This window comes from Nerophis ophidion, linkage group LG20, assembly GCF_033978795.1.
Source record: "Nerophis ophidion isolate RoL-2023_Sa linkage group LG20, RoL_Noph_v1.0, whole genome shotgun sequence".
In the NCBI taxonomy this organism is placed as follows: domain Eukaryota; kingdom Metazoa; phylum Chordata; class Actinopteri; order Syngnathiformes; family Syngnathidae; genus Nerophis; species Nerophis ophidion.
In genome coordinates, this window is record NC_084630.1 from 5,914,044 (window position 1) to 5,937,147 (window position 23,104).

The window sequence follows — 23,104 nt, forward strand, 5'->3', positions numbered from 1 at the left end:
AATATTAATATTACCTCTTCTTCCGTCCTGGATTGCAGCTGCTTTTCCCCTCCTTATCTTAATAAAGACACTGCCAGATGCTGAGCAGTTAGTGCTGATGTTACCTTCTTAGTTATCAAAGCAAGTGTTCGATGAAAAAGAAGACCAATTGAAGATCAAACCTGTACAATCAAACAACTAAAATGTCCCAAGGGTCCAATTAAAACTAAAATAAAATTGTTTCAAAAGCTGAACTCTTAAAACTTTCGCTCAATAATGTGAATCTTGCTCAACGGAATTCCATGTTAGTGTGGAGATCAACTGCTGGCCATCACATTTTAAAGATCATGTTTGTAAAATTAAGTATATAAAAAAATACCTGCACTAAAGTGTAGAGGAACTCTGTTCTGCATTATTGATCAACACTGTATATAGATATATATATATATATACATGAATGCGTGGGTTCCCTCCGGGTACTCCGGCTTCCTCCCACTTCCAAAGACATGCACCTGGAGTGAAGTGAAGTGAATTATATTTATATAGCGCTTTTCTCTGGGGATAGGTTGATTGGCAACACTAAATTGGCCCTAGTGTGTGAATGTTGTCTGTCTATCTGTGTTGGCCCTGCGATGAGGTGGCGACTTGTCCAGGGTGTACCCCGCCTTCCGCCCGATTGTAGCTGAGATAGGCGCCGGCGCCCTCCGCAACCCCAAAAGGGAATAAGCGGCAGAAAATGTATGGATGGATATATATGTATATATACATATATATATATATATACATATCAGACACGGGGCTAGAGTTAAAAAAAATCCTGGACAATGTCAACTTAAAGAAATACAATTTACTTGCAATATTTGTTTTGATTATAAGTTATTTGGAAAAGTTGAAAGTGGACCTAACCCAGGCAGTGTCAGTTTGCGATATGGACAGGCAATTTCTAAGGGGTGCCGCATGAATGAGGGGAGAGGGAAAGGGATAAATATTTATTTGCCCAAATGGATGAAACAAACATCAGCATTCAAGAACTAAAATGAGTTGACCGGAGAAAAGGAAAATGACACGACTATGTTGGAGCACCAGAGAACTTCAAATTTTAGATATCTCAATATTTGCACTGAAAAATATAAAATATAATAAAATATGTTGATCTAAGTGGGGATTTAGCGCCCCCCTGTTTTGTGTGGGCACTCTGAGTGTAAAGATAACTTGGCCCTTGGGAAATGAACCATTAACTGAAAATCGCAAGTAGAAGTTATTGGGGATGAGAAGAATCTGGGGAAGTTATTTGATAAACAGGAGGGAAATGTTAGAATAATTGTGTAAATTGTTTGTAAATTAACAAAAAACTTTCAGCTCTCTTTGATTCCACTGAGTAGTTGAGAGCTGTCCTTCTTCGACCAAGCAAGGTCTTGGAACATTCCGCTGTGTACGTTGGAATGCGACGAGAGGGGTTTTCTTTTGTCCTCAAAGACCTGCCGAAACCGAAACCAGGACAACAACAACAACAACGAACAGAAGCTGAATATTGCAATGCTTGGTGTATGTTTGCATCAACTCCAAGGTTACAACCTGTGGCAAACATGCGGTAATGGATGGATCTGTTCTGAATCAAGTCTTTGAATTTCCCTGCCAATATTCAGGTCACTGGTCAATTGACCAGTGCGTTTCTTTTTGAACTTGTTACAATCCTCTCGATTCCCTCCGGGTACTCCGGTTTCCTCCCACCTCCAAAGACATAAACCCGTGAATAGGTTGATTGGCAACTCTAAATTGTCCCTAATGTGTGAATGTGAGTGTGATTGTTGTCTGTTTATCTGTGTTGGCCCTGTGATGAGGTCGCGACTTGTCCAGGGACTACGCCGCCTCCAGCCCGAATGCAGCTGAGATAGGTTCCAGCACCCCCCGCGCCCTCAAAAGGGACAAAGCGGTAGAAAATGGATGAATGGAGATGATACTTGACGAAACTCTGTGGACTTTTGTAAGGTTCTGCAGCATTGCCTGTGAATGTGACTGGATTCCTTCAGTTGTTGGTTAACTAAAGTGTCACCTTGAAACCGTGTGTTACCTCGGTGTGGCCGGGAATGGGGTCGGCCAAAGTACATTCAGCCTATAGATCGCTCTTGTTTCTCTTCAACTCGCATAAATCTTTTGCCTTTTACTAAAGATTTCCGTAGGGAGAAACAACAAGAGTAAAATTACAATTTTTAAAAGCCCTCTGAAGCAGGGCTTCTCTCTCTTGTTAAAACAATAACAATGAACATAATTGAATCTTGCAATGGTTAGTGTATGTATGCAATGATACCAGAAATTACAGGCAGGGGCAAACATGGAGTAATGTATGGTTCTGGTCTGATTCAAAACTTTGAATTTCGCTGCCAATATTCAGGTCCCTGGTCAATTGACCAGTGTGTTTTTTTTAGAAATTGTTACAATCCTCTTCATTCCACTTCCAAACACATGCACCTGGGGATAGGTTAATTGGCAACACTAAATTGTCCGTTATAAATGAATGTGAGTGCGAATCTTGTCCGTCTATCTGTGTTGGCCCTGTGATGAGCTGGCGACTTGGCCAGGCTGTTCATCGCCTTCTGGCCGAATGCAGCTGAGATAGGCTCCAGCACCCCCCGCGAGCCCAAAGGGACAAAGCGGTAAAAAATGGATGGATGGTGGGACAATCCTCTTGATTTCATCGAGCGAAAGTCAATGTATTTCAACTGTCTTGGTTTTTAAAAATTTGAAACCATAATGTGTTGTACATCAACAAAATGCACCCCGTGAGTGAAAAAAGTAGTCTTGCAGATGATTTCCTCTCAGCAATTGTGAGAATGTCAAGACTATACTTTCAGGGATCATTTCTAAAGAACTTGTCTTGAGAAAAGTGTTTCCAAAGTGTAAGGTCTTGCTAACCATGATGATGAGATTAAATGTTTCTGCCTGAACATGAAGCTGACATAGACTAATGATTTTCTCATGTCTTTTTTGTCATTGATGATTGTTCTTTTCTTTGATGGAAGGAAAATGGTCAGAGTGGTTTCCTACATCTTAATAACAAAGTCTCCAAAGATGTGGGGCCAATTGCTAAAATGTTACTCAGTGGTTAAAACATTCTCTGTTGAATGCGAGGAGATGAGCTTTCCAATGAACAGTGGCAACAAATCGTACAACCGCATGGCACTTAAACACCCGTAACTTGTAAATTTGGAAATAGAAGAAAAACTAATTAAACTGATGCGTATTGTATTTGGCTTAGTACCAGAACCCGTTGTGCCCATTAAACTAAAGCGAGATGATACTTGACGAAACTCTGTGGACATTTGCAAGGTTCTGCAGCATTGCCTGTGAATGTGATTGGATTCCTTCAGTTGTTGGTTAACTAAAGTGTCAACTTCAGTTGTTGGTTAACTAAAGTGTCACCTTGAAACCGTGTGTTACCTCGGTGTGGCCGGGAATGGGGTCGGCCAAAGTACATCCATCCTGTAGATCACTCTTGTTTCTCTTCAGATCGCATGAATCTTTCGCCTTTTACTAAAGATTTCCGTGGGTAGAAACAATAGGAGTGTAACTACAATTTTTTAATGCCCTCTGAAGCAGGGCTAGTGTTTCTTGTGTAATGCACCAACAAAGAACAGAAGCTGGTTATTGCAATGCTTGGTGTATGTTTGCAACAACTCCAAAGTTACAGCCAGTGGCAAACATGCGGTAATGGATGGATCTGGTCTGAATCAAGTCTTTGAATTTCCCTACCACTATTCAGGTCACTGGTCAATTGACCAGTGCGTTTCTTTTTGAACTTGTTACAATCCTCTCGATTCCCTCCGGGTACTCCGGTTTCCTCCCACCTCCAAAGACATAAACCTGTGAATAGGTTGATTGGCAACTCTAAATTGTCCCTAATGTGTGAATGTGAGTGATTGTTGTCTGTTTATCTGTGTTGGCCCTGTGATGAGGTCGCGACGTGTCCAGGGTGTACGCCGCCTCCCGCCTGAATATAGCTTAGATAGGTTCCAGCACCCCCAGCGCCCTCAAAAGGTTCAATGCGGTAGAAAATGGATGAATGGAGATGATACTTGACGAAACTCTGTGGACATTTGTAAGGTTCTGCAGCATTGCCTGTGAATGTGACTGGATTCCTTCAGTTGTTGGTTAACTAAAGTGTCACCTTGAAACCGTGTGTTACCTCGGTGTGGCCGGGAATGGGGTCGGCCAAAGTACATTCAGCCTGTGGATCACTCTTGTTTCTCTTCAGATTGCATAAATCTTTCGCCTTTTACTAAAGATTTCCGTGTGGAGAAACAACAAGACTACAATTACAATTTTTAAAAGTTCTCTGAAGCAGGGCTTGTCTCTCTTGTTAAAACAATAACAATGAACATAATGGAATCTTGCAATAGTTAGTGCATGTTTACAATGATACCAAAAATTACAGCCAGTGGAAAAAGTGCCGTCATGAATGGTTCTGGTCTGATTCAAAACTTTGAATTTTGCTGCCAATATTCAGGTCCTTGGTCAATTGACCAGTGCGTTTTTTTTAGAAATTGTTACAATCCTCTTCATTCCACTTCCAAAGACATGCACCTGGGGATAGGTTAATTGGCAACACTAAATTGTCCGTTATAAATGAATGTGAGTGTGAATCTTGTCTGTCTATCTGTGTTGGCCCTGTGATGAGCTGGCGACTTGGCCAGGCTGTACATCGCCTTCTGGCCGAATGCAGCTGAGATAGGTTCCAGCACCCCTCGCGTTCCGAAAGGGACAAAGCGGCAGAAAATGGATGAATGGAGAAGATACTTGACGAAACTCTGTGGACATTTGCAAGGTTCTGCAGCATTGCCTGTGAATGTGACTGGATTCCTTCAGTTGTTGGTTAACTAAAGTGTCACCTTGAAACCGTGTGTTACCTCGGTGTGGCCGGGAATGGGGTCGGCCAAAGTACATTCAGCCTGTAGATCACTCTTGTTCCTCTTCAGATCGCATAAATCTTTCGCCTTTTACTAAAGATTTCCGTGGGGAGAAACAACAAGAGTAAAATTACAATTTTTAAAAGCCCTCTGAAGGAGGGCTTCTCTCTCTTGTTAAAACAATAACAATGAACATAATGGAATCTTGCAATGTTAAGCATATGTTTACAATAATACTAAAAATTACAGCCAGTGGCGAACATGCAGTAATGCATAGTTCTGGTCTGATTCAAAACTTTGAATTTCGCTGCCAATATTCAGGTCCCCGGTCAATTGACCAGTTCGTTTTTTTTTAGAAATTGTTACAAACGTCTTCATTCCACTTCCAAAGACATGCACCTGGGGATAGGTTAATTGGCAACACTAAATTGTCCGTTATAAATGAATGTGAGTGTGAATCTTGTCTGTCTATCTGTGTTGGCCCTGTGATGAGCTGGCGACTTGGCCAGGCTGTACATCGCCTTCTGGCCGAATGCAGCTGAGATAGGCTCCAGCACCCCCCGCGACCCCAAAAGGGACAAAGCCGTAAGAAATGGATGGATGGAGGGACATTCCTCTTGATTTCATCGAGGGAAAGTCAATGCATTTCAACAGTCTTGGTTTTTAAAAATTTGAAACCATAATGTTTTGTACATCAACAAAATGCACCCTGTGAGTAAAAAAAGTAGTCTTGCAGATGATCTTCTCTCAGCAATTGTGAGAATGTCAAGACTATACTTTCAGGGATCATTTCTAAAGAACTTGTCTTGGAAAATGTGTTTCCAAAGTGAAAGGTCTTGCTAACCATGATGATGAGATTAGATGTTTCTTCCTGAACATGAAGCTGACATAGACTAATGATTCTGTCATGCCTTCTTTGTCATTGATGATTGTTCTTTGCTTCTTAATGAGGCTTTGATGGAAGGAATATGGTCAGAGTGGTTACCTACATCTTAATAACAAAGTCTCCAAAGATGTGGGGCTAATTGCTAAAATGTTACTCAGTGGTTAAAACATTCTCTGTTGAATGCGAGGAGATGAGCTTTCCAATGAACAGTGGCAACAAATCGTACAACCGCATGGCACTTAAACACCCGTAACTTGTAAATTTGGAAATAGAAGAAAAACTAATTAAACTGATGCATATTGGATTTGGCTTAGTACCAGAACCTGTTGTGCCCAATAAACTAAAGCGAGATTAGATTAGATTAGATTAGATAGTACTTTATTTATTCCGTCAGGAGAGTTCCTTCAGGAAAATTACAATTTTCAGCACAATCCCATTCAAGATCAGACAAACATCACAGGGAGACAGAACAGGATCGCTGACGGGTCTGCCGGCTTCCAGTGCCCCTTACAAAAAAGATGACATACAGGTAAACAAGGGGGGGAAGAAAAAAATAGAAGATTAAAATAAAATTAAAAAATCGGTCTTAGCCTAGGCCCTGGAGTGGGGGTGCAGACTGAGGCCAAGGGGAAAAAAATAAAAAATAAATAAAAAAACAACAACTCATAGCCATAGTACACATCCCTCTTCCATGTGTGTAAGAGGGAAACATCAAACATCAAAGAACACAGAGGACATTAAAGACATTAAAGCAGCAGATACAACCAGACACTTCTACATACAGCTATGAATAAAAAGTAAAATAAACATATCCACTGTGGTGGCCTCTGCGGTGTTCCACGCCATCGTCCGCTGGGGTGGAGGGAGGATGGCCAGAGACAGAAGCAGACCCAACAAGGCAACCAAGACAGCCCACTCCCCTCTCGGCCAGTGTCCAGTCCGCATGGATGAGCGAGGATACGATAGATGATACTTGACGAAACTCTGTGGACATTTGCAAGGTTCTGCAGCATTGCCTGTGAATGTGACTGGATTCCTTCAGTTGTTGGTTAACTAAAGTGTCACCTTGAAACCGTGTGTTACCTCGGTGTGGCCGGGAATAGGGTCGGCCAAATTTACATTCAACCTGTAGATCACTTTTGTTTCTCTTCATTTCGCATAAATCTTTCGCCTTTTACTAAAGATTTCCGTGGATAGAAACAATAAGGGTGTAGCTACAATTTTTAATGCCCTCTGAAGCAGGGCTTGTCTTTCTTGTGTAAAGCACCGACAATGAACAGAAGCTGACCATTGCAATGCTTGGTGTTTGTTAGCAACAGCTCCAAGGTCACAGCCAGTGGCAAACATGCAGTAATGGATGGATCTGGTCTGAATCAAGTCTTTGAATTACCCTGACAATATTCAGGTCACTGGTCAATTGACCAGTGCGTTTCTTTTTGAACTTGTTACAATCCTCTCGATTCCCTTCGGGTACTCCGGTTTCCTCCCACCTACAAAGACATAAACCTGTGAAAAGGTTGATTGGCAACTCTAAATTGTCCCTAATGTGTGAATGTGAGTGTGATTGTTGTCTGTCTATCTGTGTTGGCCCTGTGATGAGGTCGCGACTTGTCCAGGGTGTACGCCGCCTCCCGCCCGAATGCAGCTGAGATAGGTTCCAGCACCCCCCGCGCCCTCGAAAGGGACAAAGTTGTAGAAAATGGATGAATGGAGAGGATAGTTGACGAAACTCTGTGGACTTTTGTAAGGTTCTGCAGCATTGCCTGTGAATGTGACTGGATTCCTTCAGTTGTTGGTTAACTAAAGTGTCACCTTGAAACCGTGTGTTACCTCGGTGTGGCCGGGAATGGGGTCGGCCAAATTTACATTCAGCCTGTAGATCACTCTTGTTTCTCTTCAGATCGCATAAATCTTTCGCCTTTTACTAAAGATTTCCGTGGGGAGGAACAACAAGAGTAAAATTACAATTTTTAAGAGCCCTCTGAAGCAGGGCTTCTCTCTCTTGTTAAAACAATAACAATGAACATAATGCAATCCTGCAATGATTAGTGTGTTTTTGCAATGATACCAAAAATTACAGCCAGTTGCAAACATGCAGTAATGTATGGTTCTGGTCTGATTCAAAACTTTGAATTTCACTGCCAATATTCAGGTCCCTGGTCAATTGACCAGTGTGGTTTTTTTAGAAATTGTTAGAATCCTCTTCATTCCACTTCTAAAGACATGCACCTGGGGATAGGTTAATTGGCAACACTAAATTGTCCGTTATAAATGAATGTGAGTGTGAACCTTGTCTGTCTATCTGTGTTGGCCCTGTGATGAGCTGGCGACTTGGCCAGGCTGTACATCGCCTTCTGGCCGAATGCAGCTGAGATAGGCTCCAGCACCCCCTGCCACCCCAAAAGGGACAAAGCGGTAAAAAATGGATGGATGGAGGGACAATCCTCTTGATTTCATCGAGGGAAAGTCAATGTATTTCAACTGTCTTGGTTTTTAAAAATTTGAAACCATAATGTGTTGTACATCAACAAAATGCACCCTGTGAGTGAAAAAAGTAGTCTTGCAGATGATTTCCTCTCAGCAATTGCGAGAATGTCAAGACTATACTTTCAGGGATCATTTCTAAAGAACTTGTCTTGGAAAATGTGTTTCCAAAGTGTAAGGTCTTGCTAACCATGATGATGAGACTAGATGTTTCTTCCTGAACATGAAGCTGACATAGACTAATGATTCTGTCATGTCTTCTTTGTCATTGATGATTGTTCTTTGCTTCTTAATGAGGCTTTGATGGAAGGAATATGGTCAGAGTGGTTACCTACATCTTAATAACAAAATCTCCAAAGATGTGGGGCTAATTGCTAAAATGTTACTCAGTGGTTAAAACATTTTCTGTTGAATGCGAGGAGATGAGCTTTCCAATGAACAGTGGCAACAAATCGTACAACCGCATGTCACTTAAATACCGTAACTTGTAAATTTGGAAATAGAAGAAAAACTAATTAAACTGATGCGTCTTGTATTTGGCTTAGTAGCAGAACCTGTTGTGCCAATTAAACTAAAGCGAGATGATACTTGACGAAACTCTGTGGACATTTGCAAGGTTCTGCAGCATTGCCTGTGAATGTGACTGGATTCCTTCAGTTGTTGGTTAACTAGTGTCACCTTGAAACCGTGTGTTACCTCGTTGTGGCCGGGAATGGGGTCGGCCAAATTTACATTCAACTTGTAGATTGCTCTTGTTTCTCTTCAAATCGCATAAATCTTTCGCCTTTTACTAAAGATTTCCGTGGATGGAAACAATAAGGGTGTAACTACAATTTTTTAATGCCCTCTGAAGCAGGGCTTGTCTTTCTCGTGTAAATCAACAACAATGAACGGAAGCTGACTATTGCAATGCTTGGTGTATGTTTGCAACAACTCCAAGGTTACAGCCAGTGACAAACATGCGGTAATGAATGGATCTGGTCTGAATCAAGTCTTTGAATTTCCCTGCCACTATTCAGGTCACTGGTCAATTGACCAGTGCGTTTCTTTTTGAACTTGTTACAATCCTCTCGATTCCCTCCGGGTACTCCGGTTTCCTCCCACTTCCAAAGACATAAACTTGTGAATAGGTTGATTGGCAACTCTAAATTATCCCTAATGTGTGAATGTGAGTGTGATTGTTGTCTGTTTATCAGTGTTGGCCCTGTGATGAGGTCGCGACTTGTCCAGGGTCTACGCCGCCTCCCGCCCGAATGCAGCTGAGATAGGTTCCAGCACACCCCGCGCCCTCGAAAGGGACAAGGCGGTAAAAAATGGATGGATGGAGAGACAATCATCTTGATTTCATCGAGGGAAAGTCAATGTATTTCAACTGTCCTGGTTTTTAAAAACTTGAAACCATAATGTGTTGTACATCAACAAAATGCACCCTGTGAGTGAAAACAGTAGTCTTGCAGATGATTTCCTCTCAGCAATTGTGAGAATGTCAAGACTATACTTTCAGGGATCATTTCTAAAGAACTTGTCTTGAGAAATGTGTTTCCAAAGTGTAAGGTCTTGCTAACCATGATGATGAGATTAGATGTTTCTTCCTGAACATGAAGCTGACATAGACTAATGATTCTGTCATGTCTTCTTTGTCATTGATGATTGTTCTTTGCTTCTTAATGAGGCTTTGATGGAAGGAATATGGTCAGAGTGGTTACTCACGGGGTCACGGGGAAGACCCAGGACACGTTGGAAAGACTATGTCTCCCGGCTGGCCTGGGAACGCCTCGGGATCCCCCGGGAAGAGCTAGACGAAGTGGCTGGAGATAGGGAAGTCTGGGCTTCCCTGCTTAGGCTGCTGCCCCCGCGACCCGACCTCGGATAAGCGGAAGATGATGGATGGATGGATGGATGGTTACTCACATCTTAATAACAAAATCTTCAAAGATGTGGGGCTAATTGCTAAAATGTTACTCAGTGGTTAAAACATTCTCTGTGGAATGCGAGGAGATGAGCTTTCCAATGAACAGTGGCAACAAATCGTACAACCACATGGCACTTAAACACCCGTAACTTGTAAATTTGGAAATAGAAGAAAAACTAATTAAACTGATGCGTATTGTATTTGCCATCTCCGGGTTGGGGAGGAGACCCTGCCCCAAGTGGAGGAGTTCAAGTACCTAGGAGTCTTGTTCACGAGTGGGGGAAGAGTGGATCGTGAGATCGACAGGCGGATCGGTGCGGCGTCTTCAGTAATGCGGACGTTGTATCGATCCGTTGTGGTGAAGAAGGAGCTGAGCCGGAAGGCAAAGCTCTCAATTTACCGGTCGATCTACGTTCCCATCCTCACCTATGGTCATGAGCTTTGGGTCATGACCGAAAGGATAAGATCACGGGTACAAGCGGCCGAAATGAGTTTCCTCCGCCGGGTGGCGGGGCTCTCCCTTAGAGATAGGGTGAGAAGCTCTGCCATCCGGGAGGAACTCAACGTAAAGCCGCTGCTCCTCCACATCGAGAGGAGCCAGATGAGGTGGTTCGGGCATCTGGTCAGGATGCCACCCGAACGCCTCCCTAGGGAGGTGTTTAGGGCACGTCCAGCTGGTAGGAGGCCACGGGGAAGACCCAGGACACGTTGGGAAGACTATGTCTCCCGGCTGGCCTGGGAACGCCTCGGGATCCCCCGGGAAGAGCTAGACGAAGTGGCTGGAGATAGGGAAGTCTGGGCTTCCCTGCTTAGGCTGCTGCCCCCGCGACCCGACCTCGGATAAGCGGAAGATGATGGATGGATGGATGGACGTATTGTATTTGGCTTAGTACCAGAACCTGTTGTGCCCAATAAACTAAAGCGAGATTAGATTAGATTAGATTAGATAGTACTTTATTTACTCCGTCAGGAGAGTTCCTTCAGGAAAATTACAATTTTCAGCACAATCCCATTCAAGATCAGACAAACATTACAGGGAGACAGAACAGGATCGCTGACGGGTCTGCCGGCTTCCAGCGCCCCTTACAAAAAAGATGACATACAGGTAAACAAGGGGGGGAAGAAAAAAATAGAAGATTAAAATAAAATTAAAAAATCGGTCTTAGCCTAGGCCCTGGAGTGGGGGTGCAGACTGAGGCCAAGGGGACAAAAATAAAAAATAAATAAAAAAACAACAACTCAGAGCCATAATACACATCCCTCTTCCATGTGTGTAAGAGGGAAACATCAAACATCAAAGAACACAGAGGACATTAAAGACATAAAAGCAGCAGATACAACCAGACACTTCTACATAGAGCTATGAATAAAAAGTAAAATAAACATATCCACTGTGGTGGCCTCTGCGGTGTTCCACGCCATCGTCCGCTGGGGAGGAGGGAGGATGGCCAGAGACAGAAGCAGACCCAACAAAGCAACCAAGACAGCCGACTCCACTCTCGGCCAGTGTCCAGTCCGCATGGATGAGCGAGGATACGATAGATGATACTTGACGAAACTCTGTGGACATTTGCAAGGTTCTGCAGCATTGCCTGTGAATGTGACTGGATTCCTTCAGTTGTTGGTTAACTAAAGTGTCACCTTGAAACCGTGTGTTACCTCGGTGTGGCCGGGAATGGGGTCGGCCAATGTACATTCAGCCTGTAGATCACTCTTGTTTCTCTTCAAATTGCATAAATCTTTCGCCTTTTACTAAAGATTTCCGTGGGGAGAAACAACAATAGTACAATTACAATTTTTAATTGCCCTCTGAAGAAGGGCTTCTCTCTCTGGTTAAAAAACTCTCTCTGGTTAAAAAAATAACAATGAACATGATCGAATCCTGTGTGTTTGTAATGGTACCAAAAATTACAGCCAGTGGCAAACATGCAGTAATGTATGGTTCTGGTCTGATTCTTAACTTCGAATTTCCCGGCCAATATTCAGGTCTCTGGTCAATTGACCAGTGTGTTCTTTTTAGAAATTGTTACAATCCTCTTCATTCCACTTCCAAAGACATGCACCTGGGGATAGGTTAATTGGCAACACTAAATTGTCCGTTATAAATGAATGTGAGTGTGAATCTTGTCTGTCTGTCTGTGTTGGCCCTGTGATGAGCTGGCGACTTGGCCAGGCTGTACATCGCCTTCTGGCCGAATGCAGCTGAGATAGGTTCCAGCACCCCTCGCGCCCCCGAAAGGGACAAAGTGGTAGAAAATGGATGAATGGAGATGATACTTGACGAAACTCTGTGGACTTTTGTAAGGTTCTGCAGCATTGCCTGTGAATGTGACTGGATTCCTTCAGTTGTTGGTTAACTAAAGTGTCACCTTGAAACCGTGTGTTACCTCGGTGTGGCCGGGAATGGGCTCGGCCAAAGTACACTCAGCCTGTAGATATCTCTTGTTTCTCTTCAAATTGCATAAATCTTTCGCCTTTTACTAAAGATTTCCGTGGGGAGAAACAACAAGAGTAAAATTACAATTTTTAAAAGCCGTCTGAAGCAGGGCTTCTCTCTCTTGTTAAAACAATAACAATGAACATAATGGAATCTTGCAACAGTTAGTGTATGTTTGCAATGATGCCAAAAATTACAGGCAGTGGCAAACATGCACTAATGTATAGTTCTGGTCTGATTCAGAACTATGAATTTTGCTACCAATATTCAGGTCCCTGGTCAATTGACCAGTGCGTTTTTTTTTTAGAAATTGTTAGAATCCTCTTCATTCCACTTCCAATCACATGCACCTGGGGATAGGTTAATTGGCAACACTAAATTGTCCGTTATAAATGAATTTGAGTGTGAATCTTGTCTGTCTATCTGTGTTGGCCCTGTGATGAGCTGGCGACTTGGCCAGGCTGTACATCGCCTTCTGGCCGAATGCAGCTGAGATAGGCTCCAGCACCCCCCGCGACCCCAAAAGGGACAAAGCGGTAAAAAATGGATGGATGGAGGGACAATCCTCTTGATTTCATTGAGGGAAAGTCAATGTATTTCAACTGTCTTGGTTTTTAAAAATTTGAAACCATAATGTGTTGTACATCAACAAAATGCACCCTGTGAGTGTAAAAAGTAGTCTTGCAGATGAGTTCATCTCAGCAATTGTGAGAATGTGAAGACTATACTTTCAGGGATCATCTCTAAAGAACTTGTCTTGAGAAATGTTTTCCAAAGTGTAAGGTCTTGCTAGCCATGATGATGAGATTAGATGTTTCTTCCTGAACATGAAGCTGACATAGACTAATGATTCTGTCATGTCTTCTTTGTCATTGATGATTGTTCTTTGCTTCTTAATGAGGCTTTGATGGAAGGAATATGGTCAGAGTGGTTACCTACATCTTAATAACAAAGTCTCCAAAGATGTGGGGTTTATTGCTAAAATGTTACTCAGTGGTTAAAACATTCTCTGTTGAATGCGAGGAGATGAGCTTTCCAATGAACAGTGGCAACAAATCGTACAACCGCATGGCACTTAAACACCCGTAACTTGTAAATTTGGAAATAAAAGAAAAACTAATTAAACTGATGCGTCTTGTATTCGGCTTAATACCAGAACCCGTTGTGCCCAATAAACTAAAGCGAGATGATACTTGACGAAACTCTGTGGACTTTTGTAAGGTTCTGCAGCATTGCCTGTGAATGTGACTGGATTCCTTCAGTTGTCGGTTAACTAAAGTGTCACCTTGAAACCGTGTGTTACCTCGTTGTGGCCGGGAATGGGGTCGGCCAAATTTACATTCAACCTGTAGATCACTAATGTTTCTCTTCAGATCGCATAAGTCTTTCGCCTTTTACTAAAGATTTCCGTGGGGAGAAACAACAAGAGTAAAATTACAATTTTTAAAAGCTCTCTGAAGCAGGGCTTCTCTCTCTTGTTAAAACAATAACAATGAACATAATGGAATCTTGCAATGAATAGTGTATGTTTGCAATGATACCAAAAATTACAGGCAGTGGTAAACATGCAGTAATGTATGGTTCTGGTCTGATTCAGAACTTTGAATTTTGCTGCCAATATTCAGGTCCCTGGTCAATTGAATAGTGTGCTTTTTTTAGAAATTGTTACAATCCTCTTCATTCCACTTCCGAAGACATGCACCTGGGGATAGGTTAATTGGCAACACTAAATTGTCCGTTATAAATGAATGTGAGTGTGAATCTTGTCTGTTTATCTGTGTTGGCCCTGTGATGAGGCCGCGACTTGTCCAGGGTGTACGCCGCCTCCCGCCCGAATGCAGCTGAGATAGGTTCCAGCACCCCCGCGCCCTCGAAAGGGACAAAGCTGTAGAAAATGGATGAATGGAGAGGATAGTTGACTAAACTCTGTGGACTTTTGTAAGGTTCTGCAGCATTGCCTGTGAATGTGACTGGATTCCTTCAGTTGTTGGTTAACTAAAGTGTCACCTTGAAACCGTGTGTTACCTCGGTGTGGCCGGGAAAGGGGTAGGCCAAAGTACATTCATCCTGTAGCTCACTCTTGTTTCTCTTCAATTCGTATAAATCTTTCGCCTTTTACTAAAGATTTCCGTGTGGAGAAACAACAAGAGTACAATTACAATTTTTAAAAGTCCTCTGACGCAGGGCTTCTCTCTCTTGTTAAAACAATATCAATAACAATGAACAGAATGGAATCTTGCAATGTTAAGTGTATGTTTGCAATGATACCAAAAATTACAGGCAGTGGTAAACATGCAGTAATGTATGGTTCTGGTCTGATTCAGAACTTTGAATTTCGCTGCCAATATTCAGGTCCCTGGTCAATTGACCAGTGCGTTTTTTTTTTTCAGAAATTGTTACAATCCTCTTCATTCCACTTCCAAAGACATGCACCTGGGGATAGGTTAATTGGCAACACTAAATTGTCCGTTGTAAATGAACGTGAGTGTGAATCTTGTATGTCTATCTGTGTTGGCCCTGTGATGAGCTGGCGACTTGGCCAGGTTGTACATCGCCTTCCGGCCGAATGCAGCTGAGATAGGCTCCAGCACCCCCGCGACCCCAAAAGGGACAAAGCGGTAAAAAATGGATGGACGGAGGGACAATCTTGATTTCATCGAGGGAAAGTCAATGTATTTCAACTGTCTTGGTTTTTAAAAATTTGAAACCGTAATGTGTTGTACATCAACAAAATGCACCCTGTGAGTGAAAAAAGTAGTCTTGCAGATGATTTCCTCTCAGCAGTTGTGAGAATGTCAAGACTATACTTTCAGGGATCATTTCTAAAGAACTTGTCTTGAGAAATGTGTTTCTAAAGTGTAAGGTCTTGCTAACCATGATGATGAGATTAGATGTTTCTTCCTGAACATGAAGCTGACATAGACTAATGATTCTGTCATGTCTTCTTTGTCATTGATGATTGTTCTTTGCTTCTTAATGAGGCTTTGATGGAAGGAATATGGTCAGAGTGGTTACCTACATCTTAATAACAAAGTCCCCAAAGATGTGGGGCTAATTGCTAAAATGTTACTCAGTGGTTAAAACATTCTCTGTTGAATGCGGGGAGATGAGCTTTCCAATGAACAGTGGCAACAAATCGTACAACCGCATGGCACTTAAACACCCGTAACTTGTAAATTTGGAAATAGAAGAAAAACTAATTAAACTGATGCGTCTTGTATTTGGCTTAGTACCAGAACCTGTTGTGCACATTAAACTAAAGCGAGATGATACTTGACAAAACTCTGTGGACATTTGCAAGGTTCTGCAGCATTGCCTGTGACTGTGACTGGATTCCTTCAGTTGTTGGTTAACTAAAGTGTCACCTTGAAACCGTGTGTTACCTCGGTGTGGCCGGGAATGGGGTCGGCCAAAGTACATTCAGCCTGTGGATCACTCTTGTTTCTCTTCAGATTGCATAAATCTTTCGCCTTTTACTAAAGATTTCCGTGTGGAGAAACAACAAGACTACAATTACAATTTTTAAAAGTTCTCTGAAGCAGGGCTTGTCTCTCTTGTTAAAACAATAACAATGAACATAATGGAATCTTGCAATAGTTAGTGCATGTTTACAATGATACCAAAAATTACAGCCAGTGGAAAAAGTGCCGTCATGAATGGTTCTGGTCTGATTCAAAACTTTGAATTTTGCTGCCAATATTCAGGTCCTTGGTCAATTGACCAGTGCGTTTTTTTTAGAAATTGTTACAATCCTCTTCATTCCACTTCCAAAGACATGCACCTGGGGATAGGTTAATTGGCAACACTAAATTGTCCGTTATAAATGAATGTGAGTGTGAATCTTGTCTGTCTATCTGTGTTGGCCCTGTGATGAGCTGGCGACTTGGCCAGGCTGTACATCGCCTTCTGGCCGAATGCAGCTGAGATAGGTTCCAGCACCCCTCGCGTTCCGAAAGGGACAAAGCGGCAGAAAATGGATGAATGGAGAAGATACTTGACGAAACTCTGTGGACATTTGCAAGGTTCTGCAGCATTGCCTGTGAATGTGACTGGATTCCTTCAGTTGTTGGTTAACTAAAGTGTCACCTTGAAACCGTGTGTTACCTCGGTGTGGCCGGGAATGGGGTCGGCCAAAGTACATTCAGCCTGTAGATCACTCTTGTTCCTCTTCAGATCGCATAAATCTTTCGCCTTTTACTAAAGATTTCCGTGGGGAGAAACAACAAGAGTAAAATTACAATTTTTAAAAGCCCTCTGAAGGAGGGCTTCTCTCTCTTGTAAAAACAATAACAATGAACATAATGGAATCTTGCAATGTTAAGCATATGTTTACAATAATACTAAAAATTACAGCCAGTGGCGAACATGCAGTAATGCATAGTTCTGGTCTGATTCAAAACTTTGAATTTCGCTGCCAATATTCAGGTCCCCGGTCAATTGACCAGTTCGTTTTTTTTTAGAAATTGTTACAAACGTCTTCATTCCACTTCCAAAGACATGCACCTGGGGATAGGTTAATTGGCAACACTAAGTTGTCCGTTATAAATGAATGTGAGTGTGAACCTTGTCTGTCTATCTGTGTTGGCCCTGTGATGAGCTGGCGACTTGGCCAGGCTGTACATCGCCTTCTGGCCGAATGCAGCTGAGATAGGCTCCAGCACCCCCCCCGACCCCAAAAGGGACAAAGCCGTAAGAAATGGATGGATGGAGGGACATTCCTCTTGATTTCATCGAGGGAAAGTCAATGCATTTCAACAGTCTTGGTTTTTAAAAATTTGAAACCATAATGTTTTGTACATCAACAAAATGCACCCTGTGAGTAAAAAAAGTAGTCTTGCAGATGATCTTCTCTCAGCAATTGTGAGAATGTCAAGACTATACTTTCAGGGATCATTTCTAAAGAACTTGTCTTGGAAAATGTGTTTCCAAAGTGAAAGGTCTTGCTAACCATGATGATGAGATTAGATGTTTCTTCCTGAACATGAAGCTGACATAGACTAATGATTCTGTCATGCCTTCTTTGTCATTGATGATTGTTCTTTGCTTCTTAATGAGGCTTTGATGGAAGGAATATGGCCAGAGTGGTTACCTACATCTTAATAACAAAGTCTCCAAAGATGTGGGGCTAATTGCTAAAATGTTACTCAGTGGTTAAAACATTCTCTGTTGAATGCGAGGAGATGAGCTTTCCAATGAACAGTGGCAACAAATCGTACAACCGCATGGCACTTAAACACCCGTAACTTGTAAATTTGGAAATAGAAGAAAAACTAATTAAACTGATGCATATTGGATTTGGCTTAGTACCAGAACCTGTTGTGCCCAATAAACTAAAGCGAGATTAGATTAGATAGTACTTTATTTATTCCGTCAGGAGAGTTCCTTCAGGAAAATTACAATTTTCAGCACAATCCCATTCAAGATCAGACAAACATCACAGGGAGACAGAACAGGATCGCTGACGGGTCTGCCGGCTTCCAGTGCCCCTTACAAAAAAGATGACATACAGGTAAACAAGGGGGGGAAGAAAAAAATAGAAGATTAAAATAAAATTAAAAAATCGGTCTTAGCCTAGGCCCTAGAGTGGGGGTGCAGACTGAGGCCAAGGGGAAAAAAATAAAAAATAAATAAAAAAACAACAACTCATAGCCATAGTACACATCCCTCTTCCATGTGTGTAAGAGGGAAACATCAAACATCAAAGAACACAGAGGACATTAAAGACATTAAAGCAGCAGATACAACCAGACACTTCTACATACAGCTATGAATAAAAAGTAAAATAAACATATCCACTGTGGTGGCCTCTGCGGTGTTCCACGCCATCGTCCGCTGGGGTGGAGGGAGGATGGCCAGAGACAGAAGCAGACCCAACAAGGCAACCAAGACAGCCCACTCCCCTCTCGGCCAGTGTCCAGTCCGCATGGATGAGCGAGGATACGATAGATGATACTTGACGAAACTCTGTGGACATTTGCAAGGTTCTGCAGCATTGCCTGTGAATGTGACTGGATTCCTTCAGTTGTTGGTTAACTAAAGTGTCACCTTGAAACCGTGTGTTACCTCGGTGTGGCCGGGAATAGGGTCGGCCAAATTTACATTCAACCTGTAGATCACTCTTGTTTCTCTTCATATCGCATAAATCTTTCGCCTTTTACTAAAGATTTCCGTGGGGAGAAACAACAAGAGTACAATTACAATTTATAATTGCCCTCTGAAGAAGGGCTTCTCTCTCTGGTTAAAAAAATAACAATGAACATGATCGAATCCTGTGTGTTTGCAATGGTACCAAAAATTACAGCCAGTGGCAAACATGCAGTAATGTATGGTTCTGGTCTGATTCTTAACTTCGAATTTCCCGGCCAATATTCAGGTCTCTGGTCAATTGACCAGTGTGTTCTTTTTAGAAATTGTTACAATCCTCTTCATTCCACTTCCAAAGACATGCACCTGGGGATAGGTTAATTGGCAACACTAAATTGTCCGTTATAAATGAATGTGAGTGTGAATCTTGTCTGTCTATCTGTGTTGGCCCTGTGATGAGCTCGCGACTTGGCCAGGCTGTACATCGCCTTCTGGCCGAATGCAGCTGAGATAGGTTCCAGCACCCCTCGCGCCCCCGAAAGGGACAAAGTGGTAGAAAATGGATGAATGGAGATGATACTTGACGAAACTCTGTGGACTTTTGTAAGGTTCTGCAGCATTGCCTGTGAATGTGACTGGATTCCTTCAGTTGTTGGTTAACTAAAGTGTCACCTTGAAACCGTGTGTTACCTCGGTGTGGCCGGGAATGGGGTCGGCCAAATTTACATTCAGTGAGTAGTTTACCCTTGTTTCTCTTCAAGTCGCATAAATCTTTCGCCTTTTACTAAAGATTTCCGTGGGGAGAAACCACAAGAGTACAATTACAATTTTTAAATGCTCTCTGAAGCAGGGCTTGTCTCTCTTGTTAAAACAATAACAATGAACATAATGGAATCTTGCAATGTTAGGCGTATGTTTGCAATAATACCAAAAATTACAGCCAGTGGCGAACATGCACTAATGTATAGTCCTGGTCTGATTCAAAACTTTGGATTTCGCTGCCATTATTCAGGTCCCCGGTCAATTGACCAGTGCGTTTTTTGTAGAAATTGTTACAATCCTCTTCATTCCACTTCCAAAGACATGCACCTGGGGATAGGTTAATTGGCAACACTAAATTGTCCGTTATAAATGAATGTGTGTGAATCTTGTCTGTCTATCTGTGTTGGCCCTGTGATGAGCTGGCGACTTGGCCAGGCTGTACATCGCCTTCTGGTTGAATGCAGCTGAGATAGGCTCCAGCACCCCCCGCGACCCCAAAAGGGACAAAGCGGTAAAAAATGGATGAATGGAGGGACAATCCTCTTGATTTCATCGAGGGAAAGTCAATCAACTGTCTTGGTTTTGAAAAATTTGAAACCATAATGTGTTGTACATCAACAAAATGCACTCTGTGAGTGAAAAAAGTAGTCTTGCAGTTGATTTCCTCTCAGCAATTGTGAGAATGTCAAGACTATACTTTCAGGGATCATTTCTAAAGAACTTGTCTTGAGAAATGTGTTTCCAAAGTGTAAGGTCTTGCTAACCATGATGATGAGATTAGATGTTTCTTCCTGAACATGAAGCTGACATAGACTAATGATTCTGTCATGTCTTCTTTGTCATTGATGATTGTTCTTTGCTTCTTAATGAGGCTTTGATGGAAGGAATATGGTCAGAGTGGTTACCTACATCTTAATAACAAAGTCTCCAAAGATGTGGGGCTAATTGCTAAAATGTTACTCAGTGGTTAAAACATTCTCTGTTGAATGCGAGGAGATGAGCTTTCCAATGAACAGTGGCAACAAATCGTACAACCGCATGGCACTTAAACACCCGTAACCTTTAAATTTGGAAATAAAAGAAAAACTAATTAAACTGATGCGTCTTGTATTTGGCTTAATACCAGAACCCGTTGTGCCCAATAAACTAAAGCGAGATGATACTTGACGAAACTCTGTGGACTTTTGTAAGGTTCTGCAGCATTGCCTGTGAATGTGACTGGATTCCTTCAGTTGTTGGTTAACTAGTGTCACCTTAAAAACCGTGTGTTACCTCGGTGTGGCCGGGAATGGGGTCGGCCAAATTTACATTCAACCTGTAGATCACTCTTGTTTCTCTTCAGATCGCATAAATCTTTCGCCTTTTACTAAAGATTTCTGTGGGGAGAAACAACAAGAGCAAAATTACAATTTTTAAAAGCTCTCTGAAGCAGGGCTTCTTTCTCTTGTTAAAACAATAACAATGAACATAATGGAATCTTGCAATGAATAGTGTATGTTTGCAATGATACCAAAAATTACAGGCAGTGGTAAACATGCAGTAATGTATGGTTCTGGTCTGATTCAGAACTTTGAATTTTGCTGCCAATATTCAGGTCCCTGGTCAATTGACCAGTGTGCTTTTTTTAGAAATTGTTACAATCCTCTTCATTCCACTTCCGAAGACATGCACCTGGGGATAGGTTAATTGGCAACACTAAATTGTCCGTTATAAATGAATGTGAGTGTGAATCTTGTCTGTTTATCTGTGTTGGCCCTGTGATGAGGCCGCGACTTGTCCAGGGTGTACGCCGCCTCCCACCCGAATGCAGCTGAGATAGGTTCCAGCACCCCCGCGCCCTCGAAAGGGACAAAGCTGTAGAAAATGGATGAATGGAGAGGATAGTTGACGAAACTCTGTGGACTTTTGTAAGGTTCTGCAGCATTGCCTGTGAATGTGACTGGATTCCTTCAGTTGTTGGTTAACTAAAGTGTCACCTTGAAACCGTGTGTTACCTCGGTGTGGCCGGGAATGGGGTCGGCCAAAGTACATTCAGCCTGTAGCTCACTCTTGGTTCTCTTCAAATCGCATAAATCGTTCGCCTTTTACTAAAGATTTCCGTGGGGAGAAACAACAAGAGTACAATTACAATTTTTAAAAGTCCTCTGAAGCAGGGCTTCTCCCTCTTGTTAAAACAATATCAATAACAATGAACATAATTGAATCTTGCAATAGTTAGTGTATGTTTGCAATGATACCAAAAATTACAGCCAGTTGCAAACATGCAGCAATGTATGGTTCTGGTCTGATTCAAAACTTTGAATTTCGCTGCCAATATTCAGGTCCCTGGTCAATTGACCAGTGCGTTTTTTTTAGAAATTGTTACAATCCTCTTCATTCGACTTCCAAAGACATGCACCTGGGGATAGGTTAATTGGCAACACTAAATTGTCCGTTATAAATGAATGTGAGTGTGAATCTTGTCCGTATATCTGTGTTGGCCCTGTGATGAGCTGGCGACTTGGCCAGGCTGTACATCGCCTTCTGGCCGAATGCAGCTGAGATAGGCTCCAGCACCCCCCGCGACCCCAAAAGGGACAAAGCGGTAAAAAATGGATGGATGGAGGGACAATCCTCTTGATTTCATCGAGGGAAAGTCGATGTATTTCATCTGTCTTGGTTTTTAAAAATTTGAAACCATAATGTGTTGTACATCAACAAAATGCACCCTGTGAGTGTAAAAAGTAGTCTTGCAGATGATTTCCTCTCAGCAATTGTGAGAATGTCAAGACTATACTTTCAGGGATCATTTCTAAAGAACTTGTCTTGAGAAATGTGTTTCCAAAGTGTGAGGTCTTGCTAACCATGATGATGAGATTAGATGTTTCTTCCTGAACATGAAGCTGACATAGACTAATGATTCTGTCATGTCTTCTTTGTCATTGATGATTGTTCTTTGCTTCTTAATGAGGCTTTGATGGAAGGAATATGGTCAGAGTGGTTACCTACATTTAATAACAAAGTCTCCAAAGATGTGGGGCTAATTGCTAAAATGTTACTCAGTGGTTAAAACATTCTCTGTTGAATGCGAGGAGATGAGCTTTCCAATGAACAGTGGCAACAAATCGTACAACCGCATGGCACTTAAACACCCGTAACTTGTAAATTTGGAAATAGAAGAAAAACTAATTAAACTGATGCGTATTGAGTCTTGTTCACGAGTGAGGGAAGAGTGGATCGTGAGATCGACAGGCGGATCGGTGCGGCGTCTTCAGTAATGCGGACGTTGTATCGATCCGTTGTGGTGAAGAAGGAGCTGAGCTGGAAGGCAAAGCTCTCAATTTACTGGGCGATCTACATTCTCATCCTCACCTATGGTCATGAGCTCTGGGTCATGACCGAAAGGATAAGATCACGGGTACAAGCGGCCGAAACGAGTTTCTTCCGCCGGGTGGCGGGGCTCTCCCTTAGAGATAGGGTGAGAAGCTCTGCCATCCGGGAGGAACTCAACGTAAAGCCGCTGTTCCTCCACATCGAGAGGAGCCAGATGAGGTGGTTCGGGCATCTGGTCAGGATGCCATCCGAACGCCTCCCTAGGGAGGTGTTTAGGGCACGTCCAGCTGATAGGAGGCCACGGGGAAGACCCAGGACACGTTGGGAAGACTATGTCACCCGGC

The 23,104-nt window shown here is 42.5% G+C and overlaps 25 non-coding genes and 1 pseudogene across 25 annotated transcripts; all 26 read left to right on the forward strand.

The window, feature by feature from the left end:
• The first annotated feature begins 2,099 nt into the window (after positions 1 to 2,099).
• LOC133539365 (U5 spliceosomal RNA) lies at positions 2,100 to 2,213 on the forward strand. Its single transcript, XR_009803322.1, has one exon. It is a non-coding gene; the product is annotated as a U5 spliceosomal RNA (small nuclear RNA).
• A 602-nt stretch (positions 2,214 to 2,815) lies between these two features.
• Positions 2,816 to 3,017, forward strand: LOC133539296 (small nucleolar RNA U3; annotated as a pseudogene).
• Positions 3,018 to 3,466: 449 nt separating this feature from the next.
• LOC133539372 (U5 spliceosomal RNA) lies at positions 3,467 to 3,580 on the forward strand. Its single transcript, XR_009803327.1, has one exon. It is a non-coding gene; the product is annotated as a U5 spliceosomal RNA (small nuclear RNA).
• A 633-nt stretch (positions 3,581 to 4,213) lies between these two features.
• On the forward strand, positions 4,214 to 4,326 carry LOC133539382 (U5 spliceosomal RNA). The gene has a single exon (XR_009803337.1). It is a non-coding gene; the product is annotated as a U5 spliceosomal RNA (small nuclear RNA).
• Positions 4,327 to 4,932: 606 nt separating this feature from the next.
• LOC133539322 (U5 spliceosomal RNA) lies at positions 4,933 to 5,046 on the forward strand. Its single transcript, XR_009803280.1, has one exon. It is a non-coding gene; the product is annotated as a U5 spliceosomal RNA (small nuclear RNA).
• A 604-nt stretch (positions 5,047 to 5,650) lies between these two features.
• Positions 5,651 to 5,865, forward strand: LOC133539269 (small nucleolar RNA U3). Its single transcript, XR_009803237.1, has one exon. It is a non-coding gene; the product is annotated as a small nucleolar RNA U3 (small nucleolar RNA).
• Positions 5,866 to 6,902: 1,037 nt separating this feature from the next.
• On the forward strand, positions 6,903 to 7,016 carry LOC133539381 (U5 spliceosomal RNA). The gene has a single exon (XR_009803336.1). It is a non-coding gene; the product is annotated as a U5 spliceosomal RNA (small nuclear RNA).
• A 633-nt stretch (positions 7,017 to 7,649) lies between these two features.
• LOC133539327 (U5 spliceosomal RNA) lies at positions 7,650 to 7,764 on the forward strand. The gene has a single exon (XR_009803285.1). It is a non-coding gene; the product is annotated as a U5 spliceosomal RNA (small nuclear RNA).
• Positions 7,765 to 8,366: 602 nt separating this feature from the next.
• On the forward strand, positions 8,367 to 8,581 carry LOC133539274 (small nucleolar RNA U3). The gene has a single exon (XR_009803242.1). It is a non-coding gene; the product is annotated as a small nucleolar RNA U3 (small nucleolar RNA).
• Positions 8,582 to 8,999: 418 nt separating this feature from the next.
• LOC133539357 (U5 spliceosomal RNA) lies at positions 9,000 to 9,113 on the forward strand. The gene has a single exon (XR_009803314.1). It is a non-coding gene; the product is annotated as a U5 spliceosomal RNA (small nuclear RNA).
• Positions 9,114 to 9,741: 628 nt separating this feature from the next.
• On the forward strand, positions 9,742 to 9,956 carry LOC133539263 (small nucleolar RNA U3). The gene has a single exon (XR_009803231.1). It is a non-coding gene; the product is annotated as a small nucleolar RNA U3 (small nucleolar RNA).
• A 1,917-nt stretch (positions 9,957 to 11,873) lies between these two features.
• On the forward strand, positions 11,874 to 11,987 carry LOC133539363 (U5 spliceosomal RNA). The gene has a single exon (XR_009803320.1). It is a non-coding gene; the product is annotated as a U5 spliceosomal RNA (small nuclear RNA).
• A 614-nt stretch (positions 11,988 to 12,601) lies between these two features.
• Positions 12,602 to 12,715, forward strand: LOC133539367 (U5 spliceosomal RNA). Its single transcript, XR_009803323.1, has one exon. It is a non-coding gene; the product is annotated as a U5 spliceosomal RNA (small nuclear RNA).
• A 605-nt stretch (positions 12,716 to 13,320) lies between these two features.
• On the forward strand, positions 13,321 to 13,534 carry LOC133539261 (small nucleolar RNA U3). Its single transcript, XR_009803230.1, has one exon. It is a non-coding gene; the product is annotated as a small nucleolar RNA U3 (small nucleolar RNA).
• Positions 13,535 to 13,955: 421 nt separating this feature from the next.
• Positions 13,956 to 14,069, forward strand: LOC133539377 (U5 spliceosomal RNA). Its single transcript, XR_009803332.1, has one exon. It is a non-coding gene; the product is annotated as a U5 spliceosomal RNA (small nuclear RNA).
• A 607-nt stretch (positions 14,070 to 14,676) lies between these two features.
• On the forward strand, positions 14,677 to 14,791 carry LOC133539333 (U5 spliceosomal RNA). Its single transcript, XR_009803292.1, has one exon. It is a non-coding gene; the product is annotated as a U5 spliceosomal RNA (small nuclear RNA).
• Positions 14,792 to 15,399: 608 nt separating this feature from the next.
• On the forward strand, positions 15,400 to 15,614 carry LOC133539267 (small nucleolar RNA U3). The gene has a single exon (XR_009803235.1). It is a non-coding gene; the product is annotated as a small nucleolar RNA U3 (small nucleolar RNA).
• Positions 15,615 to 16,036: 422 nt separating this feature from the next.
• Positions 16,037 to 16,149, forward strand: LOC133539383 (U5 spliceosomal RNA). The gene has a single exon (XR_009803338.1). It is a non-coding gene; the product is annotated as a U5 spliceosomal RNA (small nuclear RNA).
• A 606-nt stretch (positions 16,150 to 16,755) lies between these two features.
• LOC133539323 (U5 spliceosomal RNA) lies at positions 16,756 to 16,869 on the forward strand. Its single transcript, XR_009803281.1, has one exon. It is a non-coding gene; the product is annotated as a U5 spliceosomal RNA (small nuclear RNA).
• A 604-nt stretch (positions 16,870 to 17,473) lies between these two features.
• Positions 17,474 to 17,688, forward strand: LOC133539276 (small nucleolar RNA U3). Its single transcript, XR_009803244.1, has one exon. It is a non-coding gene; the product is annotated as a small nucleolar RNA U3 (small nucleolar RNA).
• Positions 17,689 to 18,715: 1,027 nt separating this feature from the next.
• LOC133539341 (U5 spliceosomal RNA) lies at positions 18,716 to 18,829 on the forward strand. Its single transcript, XR_009803299.1, has one exon. It is a non-coding gene; the product is annotated as a U5 spliceosomal RNA (small nuclear RNA).
• A 597-nt stretch (positions 18,830 to 19,426) lies between these two features.
• Positions 19,427 to 19,540, forward strand: LOC133539362 (U5 spliceosomal RNA). The gene has a single exon (XR_009803319.1). It is a non-coding gene; the product is annotated as a U5 spliceosomal RNA (small nuclear RNA).
• A 595-nt stretch (positions 19,541 to 20,135) lies between these two features.
• On the forward strand, positions 20,136 to 20,350 carry LOC133539264 (small nucleolar RNA U3). The gene has a single exon (XR_009803232.1). It is a non-coding gene; the product is annotated as a small nucleolar RNA U3 (small nucleolar RNA).
• Positions 20,351 to 20,770: 420 nt separating this feature from the next.
• On the forward strand, positions 20,771 to 20,884 carry LOC133539376 (U5 spliceosomal RNA). Its single transcript, XR_009803331.1, has one exon. It is a non-coding gene; the product is annotated as a U5 spliceosomal RNA (small nuclear RNA).
• A 607-nt stretch (positions 20,885 to 21,491) lies between these two features.
• LOC133539388 (U5 spliceosomal RNA) lies at positions 21,492 to 21,605 on the forward strand. Its single transcript, XR_009803342.1, has one exon. It is a non-coding gene; the product is annotated as a U5 spliceosomal RNA (small nuclear RNA).
• A 609-nt stretch (positions 21,606 to 22,214) lies between these two features.
• Positions 22,215 to 22,429, forward strand: LOC133539265 (small nucleolar RNA U3). The gene has a single exon (XR_009803233.1). It is a non-coding gene; the product is annotated as a small nucleolar RNA U3 (small nucleolar RNA).
• The last annotated feature ends 675 nt before the right edge of the window (positions 22,430 to 23,104 follow it).